Source organism: Nyctereutes procyonoides, unplaced genomic scaffold (genome assembly GCF_905146905.1).
Source record: "Nyctereutes procyonoides isolate TBG_1078 unplaced genomic scaffold, NYPRO_anot_genome, whole genome shotgun sequence".
Classification (NCBI taxonomy): domain Eukaryota; kingdom Metazoa; phylum Chordata; class Mammalia; order Carnivora; family Canidae; genus Nyctereutes; species Nyctereutes procyonoides.
Genome location: NW_026575146.1, coordinates 72,942,376 through 72,951,982, shown reverse-complemented (window position 1 = coordinate 72,951,982; position 9,607 = coordinate 72,942,376).

Here is a 9,607-nt window from a genome sequence, read left to right as displayed (position 1 = left end):
CCTGAGGCCCCAACATCACTGCCCACCCCAAAAATAAAGATCAACACTATTTCACCCACCCGAGTTGACACCCCTCAAATGAACCCCTTTCATTATTCAACCCCAACCCGAGGCATTTTAATCTCCACCTCGATGATGGATTCAACTCCCATAACTAGGAAATGCACTACCTAATGTTTGCCCTTCACTGTCATGATTCCAACAATCCAACAATTCCAAAACACCACACACACCCCACAACACCTAACAACTAAACCGCAATTTGAAGCATGCGACCAACACAGATATGTCCAACCCCAAACTCTATCACCCCACCAAAACTCCCATCTCATCCCCACCATAACCCCAATGTAAACTTGGCCCACAGTTATGACTTTAAAACCCACCTTCCTAGGAGATCCCTGGGCGGCGCAGCGGTTTGGCGCCTGCCTTTGGCCCAGGGCGCGATCCTGGAGACCCAGGATCGAATCCCACATCAGGCTCCCGGTGCATGGAGCCTGCTTCTCCCTCTGCCTATGTCTCTGCCTCTCTCTCTTTCTCTCTCTGTGACTATCATAAATAAATAAAAATTTAAAAAAATAAAATAAAACCCACCCTCCTTGATTGCACCCCCTACTCTAGCCCCAAACATTACAAACCCCACCAGCTCAATGGCAGTCATATCAACACCTACCCCATCTAACCATACCAAAACCCTAATAATCCAATCCACCACTGCCATGATTCCCATACTCCATGATACCAATCCCATTTTTTCTATCAAGTCAAGCATAATAGCACGAGCCTAACAACACAATAAAATCCTGAACACCTTAACTACCACCAGCCCAACCTCCATACCCAACCCACTAACTCTAGTGGTTTTGAAAAATGTCCACAAATGGGGCGCCTGACTGGCTCAATCAGTAGAGCTTGTGACTCTTGATCTCGGGGCTGCGATTTCGAGCCCTGTGTTGGAGGTCGAGTTTACTTAATTAAAAAAAGAATTCCACAAATATTTTGAAACTTTTCACAAGTTGGACTTTAATCCTTCTCCCATTGAGAAGGGGATTGGAATTAGTGACTCTTTTCCCTAAGTAAAAGAATATGCTAGAAGCAATTGTGACATGAAAGACATTCTGGGTTCCTTCTTGCTCTCTCTCTAAATCACTTGCTCTGTGGGAAGCCATCCACCATGTCGTGGAAACCCTCAAGCAGCCTGTGGGGAGCCCTGCTTGGTGAAGAACAGGCTTCCCACCAACCACCAGTGAGCAACATGTGAGGGAACTATCTTTAAAGCAGATTCTTCCATCCTAGTCAACCCTTCAGATGACTGCAACCTAGCTGACCTCTTGGCTATAATTTCATGCGAGACTGAGCCAGATTCCTGACTTGCAGAAACTGTGAGATAATAAATGTTTGTTGTTTAAAGCTGCCATGCTTTGGGTTTTGAGTTTGTTTGCTTTTATATACAATGGTAGAAAAGTAATGCAAACTCCAAATACCTCGGCTTCCATATCCCTAACTTTGTCCCATTTCCAAATCCCTCCCTATGTGGACAGAGCCTGAGGTTACTCCCGATGATCTCTTACCTCTTAATGTCCACACCTTTGTATAATCCCCTTGAATGTGGGCAGACCCTTGGCTTACTTCCAATGAATAGTACATGGCAAAGATAATGGCATGTCACTCCCTCAATCTCTCCATGGGGTGAGAGATTGTCATCGTCGGCTTGCAGCCTTGTTGAGAAAGTCTCCTTATCAAAGAACTGTGGGTGGCCTCTAGAACTTGAAAGCCACCACCAGCCAACATCCAGGAAAGCTCTAGAGCCCTCAGTCATACAGCCAAAAGAAAATTAATGGATTCCACCAACAGTCTAAGGAAGCTTGGAAGTGGCTCTCTCTCCAGTAGAGCCTCTGATAAGACCACAGCCCTGGACAGCATGTAAATTATACTTGGGGAGACTCTGAAATGGAGAATCTTCTTTTTTTTTTTTAAGATTTTATTCATTTATTTGAGAGAGAGAGAGAGAGAGAATGAGTGGTGGGGAGGGGCAGAGGGAGAGGGAGAAGCAGACGGAGAGGGAGAAGCAGACTCCCTGCTGAGCAGGGAGCCCAACACAGGACTGGATCCCAGGACCCTGAGATCATGACTTGAGCCAAAGACAGGCGCTTAAATGACAGCCACTGAGGCATCCAAGATTTTATTTTATTTAAAACAATTTTTTAAAATTTTTATTTATTTATGATAGTCACAGAGAGAGAGAGGCAGAGACACAGGCAGAGGGAGAAGCAGGCTCCATGCACCGGGAGCCCAATGTGGGATTCGATCCTGGGTCTCCAGGATCGCGCCCTGGGCCAAAGGCAGGCGCCAAACTGCTGCGCCACCCAGGGATCCCCCAAGACTTTATTTTAAAGTAATCTCTACACTTGGGGGATCCCCGGGTGACTCAGTGATTTAGCACCGCCTTCGGCCCAGGGCATGATCCTGGAGTCCCGGGATCGAGTCCTGCCTCGGGCTCCCTGCGTGGAGCCTGCTTCTCCCTCTGTCTGTGTCTCTGCCTCTCTGTGTCTCTCATGAATAAATAATAAAAATAAAATCTTAAAAAAAAGTAATCTCTACAATCAATGAGTGGCTCGAACTCACAACTCTGAGATCAAGAGTTGTACTCTCTATCGACTAAGTCAAGGGTCTCTAAGAGAATCTAACTAAACTCTATCTGGACTTCTGACCTATGGAAGTTATGAGATAATGTGTTTTTTTTAAGATTTTATTTATTCATGAGAGATACAGAGAGAGAGAGAGACAGAGAGACAGAGACAGAGGCAGAGGGAGAAGCAGGCTCCATGCAGGGAGCCCGACATGGGACTCGATCTAGGGTTTCCAGGATCACTCCCTGGGCTGAAGGCGGCGCTAACCTGCCAAGCCACCCGGGCTGCCCTAATATGTTTTAAACCTCTAAGTTTGGGGTAATTTGTCATGCAGCAATAGGCAATGAACATAATCCCCTGTTTCATCTCCCACCAAACCATACCCATTTCTGGTGAGAGAATAAATTCTGTTGTTTAGGCCACTTAGTGATGGCAGCCTAAGAAAACTGATATAAGGGTCATTGTTCAACCCACTGTACTGAGTCTCCATCATTTTACTGTGGTTAGGCAAGATGTTAAAATTAGAAGATGAGTGAAGGGTGTGCAGGAACCATCTGTATTACTGTTGTTGTTGTTGTTGCTGTTGTTGTTGTTGTTTAAGATTTTATTTACTTATTCGTGAGAGACAGAGAGAAGCAGAGACACAGGCAGAGGGAGAAGCAGGCTCCATGCAGGGAGCCTGACATGGGACTCGATCCCGGGTCTCCAGGATCATACCCTGGGCCAAAGGGGGCGCTAAACCGCTGAGCCACCCAGGCTGCCCTGTTGTTTTTTTAAAAGTATGCTCCACCTCCAATGTAGGACTTGAACCCACAACCCCCAGATCATAAGTTGCATGCTCTAGTGACTGAAAAGAACCAGATGCCCCCGTATTGCTTCTTAAAAAGACTTTATTGAGGCACCAAGGTGGCCCAGTTGGTTGCGTGTCTGACTCTTGGTTTCAACTACTGTCATGATATCAGGGTTGTGAGATGGAGCCCTGCATCTGGTGTGCTCGGCTTGGATACTACTTGAGATTCTCTCTCTCTCCTTCTCCCTCCCCCTCTGCCCTCCCCCACCCCCCGCTTGCCTTCACTCAATCTAAAATAAATAAGTAAAATGAAATAGGCTGTATTATTCTTAAGATTTATTTATTCATGAGAGGCACACACAGAGAGAGGCAGAGACGTAGGCAGAGGGAAAGGCAGGCTCCATGCAGGAAGCCTGACTCCAGGATCTCACCCTGAGCCAAAGGCACTCAAGTGCTGAGCCACCCAAGCATCCCTAGACTTTAATTTTTTAGGTTCATGGCAAAATTAATCAAAGGCACAGAGTTCCCATTTACCCCCTGCCTCGCCTCCCCCAGCTTCCCCCATCCTCTCGGTCCCCCCACCAGAGTTGGACATTTGCTACAATTGGGGAACCTACACTGACACCTCATTGTCACTTCTGTGAGTTTTCTCTAATCAGAATTATTTCCAAAAAAAAATTTTTTTAAAGAGAAGCCTGTGCTTTTATTGGCCAAATAGGCTCCTCCAGAGGGATGAAGGAGCGGGAGTGGGGGGCCCATCCAGGCCTGCCGTGTTTCACCAGCTTGCAGGTGTTGGAGAACTCACCCAGATAGTGGCCATTTTTGGCTTGATTTCCACCTGGGGAAGGTCTTGCCCTTGTAGGGCACCCTGCTGCCCACAATTTCAGGCAGGATGATTACCTCCCGGCAGGTGTGTCTAAACCATGTGTCTAAACCCGCTTTTCCAGGGAGGAGTCACCCTCTTGGCCTTGAGCAGACGCTTCAGCAGTGAATGCGGCTTCTTGTGCAGACCCTGGCTGCTGTGCAGGTGCATCTGCCATGCCAACTGCTCGAGGACACCTGAGGCAGCTGGTGGAGGTCCACCCTCCTGTAGGTGAACTTGGGGAAGGTAGGCTTCTTCTGTGGCCCCACTTCCACCATGTTTTCAGCTCTATGGAAAGATAAAGTAACGATTTTTTATTTTCTTATTTTTTTTTTACAGGTTTGTGTATTTATTTGAGTAGGGGGAGGAGCAGAGGAGAGGCAGAGAATCCCCAAGCAGACTAGCTCCCCGCTGAGCCTGGAGACCAAGCGGGGCTTATCCCAGGATCCTGAGATCATGATCTGAATGGAAACCAAGAATTGGCTGTTCAACCTACTGAGTCACCCAGGCGCCCCTATAATAACTATTCTTAAGGTTATTGGAAATACGTGCTAAGGGCTTCTCATGACAAGGTTAACGAGTGTGGATCAGAGAATCATTCGAGCAGCATAAATATGGTCAAACACCAATTTGTGGGATCCCTGGGTGGCGCAGCGGTTTGGTGCCTGCCTTTGGCCCAGGGCGCGATCCTGGAGACCCGGGATCGAATCCCACGTTGGGCTCCCGGTGCATGGAGCCTGCTTCTCCCTCTGCCTATGTCTCTGCCTCTCTCTCTCTCTCTCTCTCTGTGACTGACTATCATAAATAAATAAAAAAAAAAAAGAAAAAAAGAAATGCCATTGATTTCTGGGCATTGATTTAAAAAAAAAACACCAATTTGTTCATGTATTTATTCAACAAACAGTATTAAATGTCAAAAAATATATATAATTGTTATTAAAGTTCCCTCCTTGACTGGGTATTTGCTATTAAGAATTTCCATTAATTAAAAAAAAAGAATTTCCATTAATTCTTTATGGGTGATAATGGCATTGTGGTCATGTTAAAAAGAACCCTTATCTTTAAGGCAATACACAGCAAAGAATTTATGATAAAACAAGACAATAAGGGTAACCTTCCTGGTGATCTGGTGGGGAGGGTTTACATTATTCTCTATTGTGGCTGCAACGAGTTGCCACAAATTCAGCACTTTAAATAATACAAACTTATTATTTTATATCCCAGAGGCCAGAGGCCATTATGGGTCTCACTGGGCTGAAATCAAGGCGTTGGCACCAGCAGAGTTGAGTTCCTTCCTAGAGGCTTGAAAGGAGAATCCACTTCATTGTCCTTCTCTAGAAAGCCTCTAGAAGCCACCCATACTCCTGGGGTCCTAGATGCTTCTTCCGTCTCTCTCTTTTTAAAAAGATTTTGTTTGTTTGTTTGTTTGTTTGTTTGTTTATCTCGTGTGCATGCATGAGTGGGGGGAGGGACAGAAGGAGAGAGAATCTAAAGAAGACTTTGTGCTGAGCTTTGGGCTTGATCCCAGGACCCTGAGATCATGACCTGAGCTGAAATCAAGAGCCTGATGCCTAACCAACATCAGAGCCAGCGTTGTTGTCTCCACTGCCTTTCTGTTCTAGTCACATCTTCCTGTGACTGATGCCCTACCACCATCTTTCACTTATAAGGAACCTTGTGATTGTTTTAGGACCACTTGGAAAATCCAAGAATGGTTCCCTGTCCTAAAACCAGCCATTGAGAAACATTAATTCCTTCTGCAACCTAATTCCTTTTTGCCATGTAGCGGAACACATTCACAGGGCCCAGGGATCAGGACATGGATTCTTTGGGGAGACCATTGTTCTGCCCACCACAGGGGCATGAGTGAGACAAGATTGGATACAAATTGATAAGTAGTGAAGCTAGGGGATGGTCACTGGGTCACCATATTATTTTACTTTTGTATATGCTTCGAATTTCTGTAATGAAGAATTAAATGAGTAAAAATACTGCCCAGACCTTTTCTACCTCTGTCAGCTGATTTTAGAGAACCCCTCTTCACTTCAGCCCTGCTCAATGCAGTCTTAAGTTACAAGTCAAGGACAGGGGCTAGTGCAACAGTGGTCAATGTCACAGGGGTCTAGTCCAACTGCTTATGCAGTTTATTTGTGTCCTCTGGCTCTGCTTGTCCGATCCCAGGTCCATCTTCTGATCCACTCAATCTAAAATACTTGAGGAGGTCCAACAGAATGAGCTCATGATGGGCCATGCTGGCTATATGTCATGTAGTATCCTGTGTTCTGAAGCTCCATCTCCACCAGTAGCACTTCCAAGAATTCTCTTTTTTTAGGGGGGGTGGAGGAGAGGCAGAGAGAGAATATAAGTAGGCTCCTCATTCAGCACAGAATCCAAAGTAGGGCTCAATCTCACAACCCTGAGATCATGACCTGAGCCGAAACCAAGAGTTGGATGCCTAACTGACTGAGTCACCCAGGCTCCACCTCCAAGAATTCTTTTTCTTAAGTAAAGATTTATTTTATTTATTTATTTGAGAGAGGGAGAGGATCTCAAGCAGACTCCATGCTGAGTGCAGAGCCCAATGTGGGGCTGATCCCAGGACCCCTAGATCATGAGCTGAGCCCAAACCAAGAGTTGGAGCTTAACTGACTGTGCCACCCAAGTGCCCTTAGAATACTTGTGTGTGTGTGTGTGTGTGTTTAAGATTTTATTTATTCATGAGAGACAGTGAGAGAGACACACACACACAGACACAGGCAGAGGGAGAAGCAGGCTCCATGTTGGGAGCCCGATGCAGGACTCAATCTCAGGACTCCAGGACCACACCCCGGGCCAAAGGCAGGTGCTAAACCACTGTGCCATCCAGGAACCCCCATAAAGATTTTAATTATTTATTTATTTGAGATAGAGCAAGAGCATAAGTTGGGGCGGAGACGCAGAGGGAGAAGGAGAAGCAGGTTCTCCATTCAGCAGGGACCCCAACGGGGGCTCGATCCCAGGACCCTGAGATCATGACCTGAGCTGAAGGCAGATGCTTAACCTACTGAGCCACCCACGTACTCCCCTATAATTCTTTCTGAATGTTGCTTCAGAACATGGGGCCTTGCTTCAGAGTGCTGGGGTTGGCAATTTGATGCCCCTACTGGGAGAATCCTCAGCATAAACTCTGCATGCATTTTTGCCAACCCAGAGATATTTCTAGTACCATGGGGTCTGTTGAGTCCCCTGACCCAATGGGTAGAAATGGTAGCATTGCAGCTTATCCCTGCTTCAGGGCCTTTCCTGGCCTAAGAAACCACTTAAAGCTGGAAGTCTTCCGTGTCACCCAGGAAATGAGTAGAAGTGTATTTCTAAGTGTAGAACATGGTGATGCCTGCACCAGTAGAATGAAGAATATGTTTTTCTTTTTTTTATTTTTTTAAATTTATTTATTTATGATAGTCACACAGAGAGAGAGAGAGGCAGAGACACAGGCAGAGGGAGAAGCAGGCTCCATGCACCGGGAGCCCGATATGGGATTCGATCCCGGGTCTCCAGGATCGTGCCCTGAGCCAAAGGCAGGCGCCAAACCGCTGCGCCACCCAGGGATCCCAAGAATATGTTTTTCTTAGGGATGAGATGCAGTATTTTATCTTTTACTTTTGAGGAGGTATGACTTCTTATGCTCCAGGCTACTGGACTCCTAAAACTTTCATGGATGTGGCAGGTCCCTGAAACATTGTAGAATTTATTTCCCACCCTTTGGAGGGCACATGTCTTATCAAGACCTTCAGTGCACTTGCTGCTTCTTGCTCATCCAATTTGACTAACGTGATATTATTGGTGGAGTGAACTAAGGTAGTGTTTTGAGGAATATTTAAGCCAGTACTGTGAACCATATATGTATTGAAAAGTTGTCAACACTTGTGTACCTGGATTAGAAGGTGATATTGTTTGTTTGTTTGTTTGTTTTTTTAAGATTTTATTTACTTATTCATGACAGACACACAGAGAGGGAGAGAAGCAGAGACACAGGCAGAGGAAGAAGCAGGCTCCAGCCAGGGAGCCTGAGGCGGGACTCGATCCCGGGTCTCCAGGGTCACACCCCGGGAGGAAGGCGGCACTAAACCGCTGGGCCACCGGGGAAGCCCAGAAGGTGATATTGTTAAGGTGTCAACAATATGCAAAGTGTCCTACAGATTCAAAGCAATCCCATTGGCATTATTTGCAGAAATAGAAAAATCCATTCTACTTTGGAAAGTCAAAACAACCTTGAAAAAGAAGAACGGGGACGCCTAGGTGGCTCAGCGGGTGAGCATCTGCCTTCACCTCAGGTCGTGATCCTAGGGTCCCGGGATCAAGTTCCGCATTGGGCTCCCTGCATGGAGCCTGCTTCTCCCTCTGCCTGTGTCTCTCTGTCTCTCTGTCTCTCTCTGTGTCTCCTGAATAAATAAATAAAATCTTTTAAAAAAAAGAACGATGTTGTATATCTCACACCTCCTGATTTCAAAACTTATTACAAAGCCACAGTAATTGGGCACCTGGGTGGCTCAGTAGGTTAAACATCTGCCTTTGACTCAGGTTATGATCCCGGGGTCCTGGAATCAAGTTCCATATCATGCTCCCTGCTCACTGAGGAGTCTGCTTCTCCCTTTATGCCTCCCCCTGTTCATGCTCCCTTTCTCTCTCTCTTAAATAAATAAAATCTTTTTTTTTTATTTTAAAAAGAAAGATACAGGGATGCCTGGGTGGTTCAGTGGTTAAGCCTTTGGCTCAGGGCATGATCCCAGGTCTGAGGATTGAGTCCCCAATCGGGCTCCCTGCGAGGAGCCTGCTTCTCCCTCTGCCTATGTCTCTGCCTCTCTCTGTGTGTCTCCCATGAATAAATAAAATCTTTTTTTTTTTTAAAGAAAGTTACAGTAATCAAAGTAGCATGGTACTAGCATAAAGGCAGGTATGGCAACCAACAGAAAAGAATAGAGAAGTCAGAAATAATCCTTCATATATATAGTCAAGTGCTCTTTGACAAGTGTCCCAAGACTACTAAATGGGGAAAGGGCAGCCTTCTCAAAAATGATTTTAGGAAAAATGGATATCCCCACACAAAAGAACAAAATTGGACCTTAACCTTACCCTAGGAACAAAAATTAACTCAAAATGGACCAAAGACCAGAATGTAAGAGGTAAAACTATTAAAACTCTTTTTAGGGGATCCCTGGGTGGCTCAGCGGTTGAGCACCTGCCTTTGACTCAGGGTGTGATACCAGGGTCCCGGGATCGAGTCCCATGTTGGGCTCCCTGCATGGAACCTGCTTCTCCTTCTGCCTGTGTCTCTGCCTCTGTGTG